The 11,128-nt window shown below is 39.5% G+C and overlaps 1 pseudogene across 1 annotated transcript in view; it reads right to left on the bottom strand.

The window, feature by feature from the left end:
* Nucleotides 1-677: 677 nt before the first annotated feature.
* The window catches only part of LOC308609817 (centrosomal protein of 78 kDa-like), a 405,903-nt pseudogene continuing 395,452 nt past the window's right edge, over nt 678-11,128 (bottom strand). The window contains exons 14-18 of the transcript in view: nt 6,264-6,341; nt 4,640-4,806; nt 3,410-3,581; nt 3,040-3,087; nt 678-2,501 (exon numbers count right to left, since the gene is read on the bottom strand). The product of the transcript in view is annotated as a centrosomal protein of 78 kDa-like (transcript). The remainder of the gene's footprint in view (nt 2,502-3,039; nt 3,088-3,409; nt 3,582-4,639; nt 4,807-6,263; nt 6,342-11,128) is intronic.

The raw sequence follows: 11,128 nt of genomic DNA, 5'->3' as shown, positions 1-11,128 counted from the left end.
CATCTTGCTCATTGTTTCACTCCTCTAACACTCAACCCATGACTAATGAACTAACTAGTACTGTAGTAGCCCTCTTAGTAACAATCAGGCAGGACCTTCTACAAGAAATCTGACACTCCAGCTTTTCTCTGATCTCACCTTTCACTCTGATTGAACTAAAGACTTATCTGTACATGTTTTACCAGGGAGACATAATTTAATCCAGAGATGTCATCACATACTCTTACATACTCTGCCATTTAAAAATTCTGCTCACGATGGGGGAAGGAGACAGGTGTGCTTTCTGACAGCCCCACTGTTTTTGCACTTCTAGTGGTCACTGGCTTCTCTCAGTGCCTTCCTTAAACCCTTCTTCTCTTAACAAGGAAACAGGATAACAAAGTAATTAAGAGCCTGGTTACAGCCTATGTGTGAACAGAAACATAACCAAGGACATAGAGAATAGACTGGCGGTTGCCAAGGAGGAGGGGGTGGGAGAGGGTTGGATTGGGAGTTTGGGATTAGCAGATGCAAACTGGTGTATATACAGGATGGATAAACAAAAAGGTCCTACGTGGGACTTCCCTGGTGGTGCAGTGGTTAAGAATACGCCTGCCAATGCAGGGGACATGGGTTCAAGCCCTGGTCCGGGAAGATCCCACATGCCAGAGAGCAACTAAGCCGGATGTCACAACTACTGAAGTCCAGGCACCTAGAGCCCGTGCTCTGCAACAAGAGAAGCCACCACAATGAGAAGCATGTGCACCTCAACTAGAGGAAGCCCGCGTGCAGCAACAAAGGCCAAACACAGCCAAAAATACATACATACATGCATTTATTTTTAAAAAGTGCATGTATTTAAAAAAAACCCAAAAAGTTCCTACTGTAGAGCACAGGGAACTATATTCTATATCCTGTGATAAACCGTAATGGAAAAGAATATGAAAAAGAATGTACATAAATGTGTAACTGAGTCACTTTCCTGTACAGCAGTAATTAACACAACACTGTAATTCAAGTGTATGTCAATAAAAAATAAAATTTAAAAAAATTGCCAGAAAAATAGTCACATAAGGGGAACTTCCCTGGTGGTCCAGTGGTTAAGACTTTGCCTTCCAATGGAGGGGGTGAGGGTTCAATCCCTGGTTGGGGAGCTAAGATCCCACATGCCTTGAGGCCAAAAAACCAAAATATAAAACAGAAGCAATACTGTAACAAATGCAATAAACACTTTAAAAATGGTTGACATCAGAAAAAATCTTTAAAGAAAAAATTCACATAAATCAGAAACAAATGAAAGATAATAAAGTCCATACATTAAAAAAAAAAAAGAGCATGGGTTCGGGTCACATTGCAACTTCCCACTTACTTATAGCTGTGTAATTCTGGGCAACTCACATAATGTCTCCTCAGACTGTTCATCTATAAAATGGGGATGGTAAGAGTTCCCTACCTCAGAGCGTTGCTGTAATCCATAAACACGGTTAAGTGCCTTGGTAAATGTTTGAGGCTCTCTGGTTATTATGAATTAAAATATGTCAATGGCTTCTGGCCGTGTGATTTATAATAGTTTGATGTTTAACCAAATGGTAAAACTATTCCATTTATTATTCCCATCTCTTTTTAACCCTTAGCCTGCTTTGTTGTTTATGTTTTCTCCCACCACAGAGTGCTAGTTCCAGGAGAGTAAAGGCTTTATTTTGTTCACTGCTGAAAGCAACAGCACCCAGAAAAGTACTGTACATATGAAGCCCTCAGTAAACACTAGCTGAATGAATGGTGCAAAGTGTTACAAGGAAAAGTACACCCAAACTTTCATTATAATAAAAAAGTATAGATAAAAAAATCTTTCTCTAATGGCTTCCAGTCAAGTAACTGAAAACACCATATGCTATAATAAAAACATAAGAAATTTATGAAAATTTGAAGGCAAAAACATAATTTTAAAAGATTTAGACCTATGTTAGGCGTGATAGAGTATGGATGCTTTCTTGAAATTCACAATCAGATCCAAGAGTATCACTTTCAGACTGTTCTAGTACACTGAGTTTACTTTTAGTTGTCTTTGATGAAACAGTCATTATTCTACTCTCTTTCTTAACAAAAATGTGTTTTTTCGAAGACTCACTTTTAATTGGTTTATTAACCAAAGAATTATTTTGCCCAATTCCTTTGCTTTTCTGCTTTACAGGTGAGTCAGAGCAGGAATGCAGGTCCTTCCCAGGTTGTTTCTTAGCAGAGTAGTTTTTGGTCTATTCACCTGCTTTGCTCATTTTCTCTGAAGAAGACCTGCTATTTCTAGATAATTCTTCTTCTTTTTTTTGACTTCCAGTTGCAGAAATGACGTCTGCTGAAGGAGAACATGTTCTAGCAATGAAATTTTCAAAAGACTCCTGCCGCTGCTCTGTGACTGGGACCCCCAGGTTGTCTTTGGAAGTTTCTAAGGCCTCCTGAGTAGACGCTGGGACACGGAAGGAGTCGAGAGGCAAAGGAATCCTAGCATCACCTGTAATTTTCGGAAAGTGGAGGGGAAGACAAAAGACAAGACAAAAATTCAGTGATGAACAAAGCCAACCATTAAAAAGTAGAGTTCAAAACTTCAATGTTACTCTGTAATCTTATTATTAACACAGTCAATTGATTAATCAGAAGATTTCAGAGCCAGTTTTTTTTGTAATTATATCTTGCCAAGTGATTCTCAGCTTAACCTAGCTATATCCAAGGCTATGTCCGCTACGTTTTCAGACTTTGGTGATTGGGGTAGTTATTACCCATTTCCTTTCCCTCACTAAAAATAAAACCCTATTCTGTAGGATAATTAATGTCTTTTCTATCCTCCAGGCACATGTAAACCGTATATAGTTTGTGACCAGACTGTGTTCTCAAGCTGTCAGTTCCCAAGACCACTCTGAGATGGGCTGATGGGGGCTCCAAGTAAGGCTGGAGGAAAAGCTGACAGGTTTTCCCCTCCCATTCCCATAACCAGGTGATTCACTCTAATATGTTACCTATTAGCTATGTCTGGACTACTTATTTTAGAAATTATATCAGTCCGTGTACCTTCATTAGTGTTCCTTCATTGTAAGCTGACTGCATACAAATAGAAACCTAGATAAAATATGAACAGAATAGACATTTATACAATTTAAAATCTGGAATATTTTCTCTAATGTCTTCTTGCTTCATTAAGGATAGTTTGCTTTAACTCATAAATTTTCTCAAGAACTTCCAGTCTCCTTATTTACAAAAGTACAGTATCATGAAATGGGCACACATTTACTAATCTCAGATTTGGAAAGGACTCCAGAGTCTTCTAGCTCCTGAGCATGTGAATTATTAGAGACTGATCATTATTGTTTTCTCCCTGACTTGGTCATTTCCTTTTTGCTAATCACTCTTAGAATCATTAAGTGCTGTTCTGTCCATTTACTTGGCTATTTTGCATTTGTTATGGGGCACCCTGTTTTGATTCTGATTTTCCTTCTTCAAGTGCCTTCTTTTCTTCTTTAGGTGGACTACTAACAGGAGAATTCATGGGGGGACAACCTAGTAAATGAAAATCTGACTGATCTATACCAGCCATTGTGGCCAACTGCCCAAGCCTAGACGAGAGGAGGAAAGGAGAAAAGACAAAGGTTATTATAATCACAGAAGAGCAGTTTAGATTTCCCCAGACCTACAATCATGAAATACTTCTAAAATCTTTTTTTTTTTTTTTTTTTTTTTGCGGTACGCGGGCCTCTCACTCCTGTGGCCTCTCCCGTTGTGGAGCACAGGCTCTGGACGCGCAGGCTCAGCGGCCATGGCTCACGGGCCCAGCCGCTCCGCGCCATGCGGGATCCTCCCAGACCGGGGCACGAACCTGTAGCCCCTGCATCGGCAGGCGGACTCTCAACCGCTCCGCCACCAGGGAAGCCCTACTTCTAAAATCTTAAAAGCCAACATCCTACTCCAGACTACAAGCCTCTCTCTCCCCCAAATCCTCAGCCCTTTCCAGATTCATCCTCTAGGAGACATCCCACTGTCTCACTAGAAGCTTCAATATGTACCATGCACCCTGTCCACTTCCTGTCACACCTCCATTCCCACACTTGTTTACCACCTTTCCTTCAGTTTCCAAGAACGTGTTTGTTCCTTCCTTCCCAACACCAACACCAATTCATTCACTGACAAAACACCACTCCATCAACTATCAATCTCCAATTCCCTCTTTCAGCAAAATTGCTCCCGGTTGAGAACCACTGACCTATATCTCCCCTGAAGATTAATAATCATTTTTATGTCTAAGGCAAAGATAACTTTAATTCAAACTTATCAAACAAGCAAAAGAAGTGAAAGATAGGAAAATTCTTATGCATTCCCGAATATTTTCAATGAAAACTGCCTTTAATTTAGTCTTTACAAAACAACTATACCTACTAATTACTCTGTCTACAGGTTACTCTTTTATAATGGGCTCCCCACTCTACCAAAGCAGGCTTCCCTATTTGCATTTCTTAAAAAATTTAATTCCTCATTTTAAAACGTCAACTATATTACCTATAATTACACTAAATTTGGCTAAATATAGCCACGTAAGTGATGAAAATTGCTCCAGTTCCTCAGCAAACTACCATTAGAGTCGCAAAGAGAAGAAGGCCATGAAGAGAAATGAACTAACCCAGCATCTTTAAGGAGAACCAGGAAAGCATGGAACTTCTGAAAAGAATTCTCAGTGCTGCCCCAAACACCTTCATCATCCAGGATCATGCTTGTCAAGGAGTGGGCATGAAGGGCTTCAGACAAAGAGAAAGTTGTGTTTCTTAACTGGGCATTTTCATGTTCCAGCTATACAAGAAGACTGAAAACGTCTGACATGATTTTTTCTCATTGTCATCAAAAGTAGTCTTGCCTTGGGCTTCCCTGGTGGCGCAGTGGTTGCGAGTCCGCCTGCTGATGCAGGGGACACGGGTTCGTGCCCCACTCTGGGAAGATCCCACATGCTGCGTAGCGGCTGGGCCCGTGAGCCATGGCCGCTGAGCCTGTGCGTCCGGAGTCTGTGCTCCGCAACGGGAGAGGCCACAACAGTAAGAGGCTCACATACCGCAAAAAAAACCCCAAAAAACAACAAACAAAGAAAAAGTAGTCTTGCCTAGTTTCAAGACTAAAACACTCAAAATGTAATTATTTTATAATTAATGTAACCCTCCGCCAGTAAAGACAGAGACCATATCACATAATAACCAAAGCCCACAGGCACCCAACAAAGTTTCCTATATAACCCTTAGGTGGTATATAAATAAACCCAAGTTACCGTTTTATTAATGATCTTTCACAAAAGATCACATTTCTAACTGGTTCAATTCATAATGGAGCCTCATTCCACATTAGAAAATGACCTGCTTTAAGTTTCCCTTAAATTAGAAAGTGAATTATAGAATCTGATTTGAACAAAACATATTACAACTCTGATGAATGTTAAGAATTAACTTTAGTGAGTAAAATATCTAATGCTTACGTTTAAAAGTCCTAAATCATACCCAACCCAATTTATTAAATGTACGATCACCAATATTTTCTTTGGCTTCTTGAACATATTCACCCCCGTGCACTCTTCCCCTTCCGCTCAGCATCTACGCACTTAAAACCCCCTGTAAGCTCAACTCTCGTATTTCTCAGAAAGGCCGTTAATGTTCATGATGCCCCTTTTGCCTTACATGAGCAGGTACTCAACATTTATTGAATGAGTGTCTGCCAATCCACTGGATGCACTTTTAAAAATTCCTCCCTACACTCACCCTGTGATAAATTATATTTAGATAGAACTTTTTAGATTATGCCCTGCTTTCATGCACATTACCTAATGTAATTCTCATAGTGTATATTTTTATCTTTCATTGCATTCTTAGAAGTTTTCCAATATCTTAAATTTATTTAAATGATTCACTTTCCTACTTCATTGCCAGGAGAGTCTCATCATGTCTTTTATGTTACTGTATATACAATACATGCACAGAAAGTGCCTTCTTGAATCAAAGAATCATGAACAGGAAATAAGCTAATGTCATATAAAAGCACACACACACACACACACATACACACAACGTGCTTTTCACATCTTTAAAAACATGCTTTCTGGAATATAGATCATATGATCACTAAATACCAGTAAATGCAAAAGTCCATATGATACCACCAATTTGCAACATATTACAGTTTTAAAGCTTACAAAATATGTGTATATGGCTTAAAATCAAATCAAAATAAAACCAAAACACTCTCAAAAGCAGATGAAACGTGTTTACCTCACTGACTCGTCTATCAGCCTTCAGTCTTATTACTCTTTCCTCCTTTAACTGCTTTAGGCACTCCTCCAGGGTTTCCTAAACAAACAGAGTCAATATTATAACTAATTCATAGTATAATATCCAAAAGCCTTTCCAGCTATTGGTCTCATCAGGATTTATGGGCAGAGCCAGAAGTGAACTCAGAGTTTAGTCTGCTACTGGTCATATCATACCATGCCAGTGAAATGAATGATCAAAATCTATCCAATTTGCCAAGATTTATTTAAATTCCACTCTTTCCAACATAAATTTGTGGCAGCCCACCATAAAAGGCATATGCATATAACATAGTAAGTCAGAAATAAGAAGTTACGACCAAGAAAGAAAAATTCTATTTTTATTTGTGGGTCTCTTTATAGCAGGAAGTCCTATTAACGAACCTGCTTAGCATACCTGAATTGCATAATTGCAGATTCAAAAGCATGTTTTAAAAAAGTAATCACTTTTAAAGCAATTTACAGTCAAGCACTGTTCCTGGAGTTCCCTGGGTATTAAATAATCGAATCATCAAAACCCTAAGAGGGGGCTTCCCTACTGGCACAGTGGTTAAGAATCCGCCTGCCAGTGCAGGGGACACGGGTTCGAGCCCTAGTCCAGGAAGAACCCACATGCCGCAGAGCAACTAAGTCTGTGCATCATGACTACTGAGCCTACGCTCTAGAACCCACGTGCCACAACTCCTGAAGCCTGCGCGCCTAGAGCCTGTGCTCCGCAATAAGAGAAGCCACCGCACCGCAACAAAGAGTAGCCCCCCGCTCGACGCAACTGGAGAAAGCTGGCGAGCAGCAACGAAAACCCAACGCAGCCAAAAATAAATTTATAAAACAACCCTACGAGGAAAGAACCATCACTAACTCCATGTTATTTTACAGATGAGGGAAACAGAGGCAGAGAAGTAGAGTAAGTAGAGCAGCACAGCCAAGGTCACACCACTAAGTAGCAGAGCCACACTGTGGACTCGGGAAGCTGGCTGCCATTCCTGCTCACGGAGGTGGTAGTCTTCCCTTCACCAAGGTCACTGAAATAAAATGAACACTGATAAACTATCTTAGGAGTTTTAGGAACTAAGACACTTCGGTCCTTGAAGTGGGGACACTGCTTGCAATAGGCAGAATTCTGACAGAGCCCCCAAGACTACCACTTACTGAAGTACACAAACCTTCCACTTATCCAATCAAACTCTAAGTGTAGGTGCTGTAGTGAAGGCATTTTGCACATGGAATTAAGGTTCAAAATCAGTTGATCTTTTAAGATAGGGAGATTATTTTAGGTGGATGTGGCCTACTCAGGCACCCCATAAAAAGGACCTGAACTCTTCCTGAATTGAAGTACAAAAGGCACAAGAGGGAGACTCTCCATTGCTGGCTCTGAAGAAGTCCAATGCTGCGGCAGGGAATGCAAGCGAGGCCTCTAGGAGTTGAAACTCTCCCCCGACTGACAGCCAGCAAGGAAATGGGGACCTCTGTCCTGCAACTGCAGAATCTGAATTATGCCAACAAGCCAGAAGAAGCCTGTAGGCATTCTTTCCCAGAGCCTCTGGACGCTAACACAGCCAGACTGACATCTTGATTTCAGCTCTGTGGCCCACACAAACTATGGTGAACATCCAACGTTTGGGGCTCAATATCTTACACTTAAATTTCACGTGCTTTAACACTCTCAGGAGGGAACCCACATGTTTCCGTGTGTATCTGAGCAGGAAGCCCAGTCACGCTGTGCCTGGACTTCTGACCTACAGAACTCTGAGCTAGTCAAACAGGTATTGTTTTCAGTCAGTAAGAGTGTAGTAAAAGAATATTCTACTCAACCTCCAGGTTCGTGAACAAAATAAATGATTGTCATTGTTTTAGGCCACTGTTTTGGGCTGGTTTCTTATGCAGTGATAAACAATCATAATACCTATACTTATGAAAACAGTAAGGTATATTTATACATGTTAACTGCTTTGAACAATCACTTAAAGAATGAGGAACTCTATTACCTGCCATCATTGGGAGAGGAGCTGGTATCACTGTCTGGACAGTAGCTTTTGGTACCTAACAACAATCCTACATCAGGAGTTTACCCTAAGGAAATCAAAGATGTGGGCAAAGATTTATCTACCAACATGATGTCATAAGATTGTTGATAACCAAACCCTAGAAGAAAGCTAAGAGCCTCCGAATTGGGACTGGTTTAAATAAAAACAGCTCATCGTCTGTAGGAATGCGCTATGAAGCCACTAAGAATGACAAGAGGTCTCAACCAGAGTTCATGAATGGGCTTCAGGAGTGCTACATTCAAAATATATCTGTGCGTTTTTCCTGGGAGATGATGCATAAGCTTAATCAAATTCTCTGATGTAGAAGAGTAGTTAGTGACATGGCAAAATATTTCGGATACTTTTTTAAGACAAAAGAGCAGATTAGGTGTGTGTACATGCAGAGGTGGCTTTTATTTCCTTCAAGAAGTTGTTCATTGTTTTCAAACATTTGCTCAATGAACATATATTTTTATATTCAGAACATGTTTAAAAAATTGAGAGTCTAAGAACTTCAAATTCTTTAATGTTTCATTACCAAAGCCAGTCAAGTTTTCAATGGGGAAAAGGGGAAAAAAATTGCAAAATTCCTCTACTTTTAATATAATGGTTTAATCAATCTTCTAAAACTGATTTCAAAGAAATTCTAAACAAATAAACAAACAAACAAAAAACCCTCAGCACGGTCAGAGGAAGGTAGACTAAAATTCCTGACTGGTTCTAAATAGCACATCAAAGTGCAATTACATGCAACAGTTTCTCCCTCTAATGGAGGGAATTAGAACACAGTGTTCAATTTTTGTGAAAAAGTGTACCCTCCTCCTACAAAGTATTCAGAATTCATGTCCCTTACATGGACATATGGAACCAAAAAAGTTAGAAAGTAAAATTGCTTGATATTCTATTACTTAAGTAAGACTAATGATAAGGCTTTGGAATAATTTTCCTTCCTGCCATCTGCTCTCCATTCCACCCTTCTGTACACTGGCTAGGGTGATTTTTCTGGGACAAAGCTCCCATCATATTGGATATCAAATTTTATGTTCAACTTTTCTCCATTTAACATTGAAATCAATCATTTCTCCTATAATCAGGGGATTCATAACCTTGATTTTTTTGTGTGGGCTACAAAATATTCCACTGAGTGGGTTTACTGGTTAACCATTTTACAGATTTAAATTCTTTCCAACTTTTCAGTATTATCAGACAAAATAACCGTTTTTATGCATGAAGGCTTTTTTCCATATTGAGAATAACATTCTTACAATAAATCCATAAAAATGAGTTTGAGATCAAAGCAAATGAACATTTTTAAGGCTCTGAGGTACCTATCTCCAGACTTCTTTCCAAAAGATTTCTGAGATTTTACACTGCCATCAGCGATGTATCACTTGGTATATAACCTCTACTGTAACTGTTGGCTTACTTCCTCACTTAGAGTGCAAGTTATTTGAAGATAGGGGGTGTATTTTATTAAGGTTTATCCCCAGCACCTGTGCCTAGCACAACGTAGACGGTCAATAAATAATTGCTTAATAAGGAGAATCCCTGCCACACACATACATATAAGATGTACGTGTGTGAAAGACAGACTGTGTGTTTTTCTCTAACTGGATAGATGAAAACTTGTCATCTTTAATGTGCAATTTTTTTGCTTATAATTAGTCATTAAATTTCTCTTTTAGATTATATTGTAAATATTCAGATTCTCTGAGGCAAATGGGCCTGGCACTACCCATTAGCTACATAACCTTGGACAAGTTGTATAACTCTAGGCCTCAACTTCCTCATCTATAAAATGGAGATAAGCTCCCATATTACAGAGCTCTTGTGAGAATTACATGAGTTAAAACACATATAAAATTAGAAGAGTGCTTGGTACATAGAATATGTGCAATTAATGCTGAATGAATGAACATGCGAATGCAAACAGTAGTGAAGGGCTTCAAATGAAACGGTCTCATCCCACTCCCACATCCAGCACTCAAGAAGCGACCGATTCTTTATGCAGTTTTTAATTGTAAAATACGATATGTGTACTGAGAAGTGCACAGAACAAAACTGTCAATGTGACAAAGAAAAAGAGAATACTTACATAAGCACTACTCGAAGCTGAAAGTATTGATACTTGTCAGCATCGCAAAAACCCCCCATATCCTTTTCTCATCACAAGCTCCTTCCCTCTTCCCGGTTAAACACCAACCTCACTTCTTGACAGTCATTTCCTTTAACCTGCATGCATCCCTAACAAAAGAGTTTAGTTGTGTCAACATCTAACTTTATGTACAGGATCATAGTATATGAAGTCTTTTCTATCTTATTTCTTTCTCTCAACATTGGTTTAAAAAATTCATCCACATTGCTGCCTGTAGCTCTAGTTCATTCAATTTTATTGCTGGATAGTTTTCCCACTGTACAAATACACATCATTTATTTAATTTTTGACTCTTAATGGACATTTGGTTTGTTTTCAGTTTGTGCTAATGCAAGTCATGGACAGGAATCCTGCTGTACCCATTATTCTGGTGCATTTACATAGGGCAGGGGTGAGGGCTGCTGACTACACCTCGTTCCATACTGTGCCAGTGTCACTGCCCTTGTGCAGGGTGACCACATACCCCAAGGCGCCTTGGGGTGTTCCAGTTTATACCTGTTGTCCTGTTGTCTAATGTTACAGCATTAGAGTGCCTCCTTTATATACCTTCAGTTGACGGAGAGGGCTAAATGCTTTCCAAAGTAGTTGTGTCGATTTATACTCCAGTATAAACAGGGTAGAAGATTCCCATAGTACTTCAGGTCTACA

The sequence above is a fragment of the Mesoplodon bidens genome, assembly GCF_964165515.1.
Source record: "Mesoplodon bidens genome assembly, contig: HAP1_SCAFFOLD_103, whole genome shotgun sequence".
Taxonomy (NCBI): domain Eukaryota; kingdom Metazoa; phylum Chordata; class Mammalia; order Artiodactyla; family Ziphiidae; genus Mesoplodon; species Mesoplodon bidens.
Note: the sequence above shows the minus strand (reverse complement) of the source record. Positions and strands in the feature narration are given on the sequence as shown.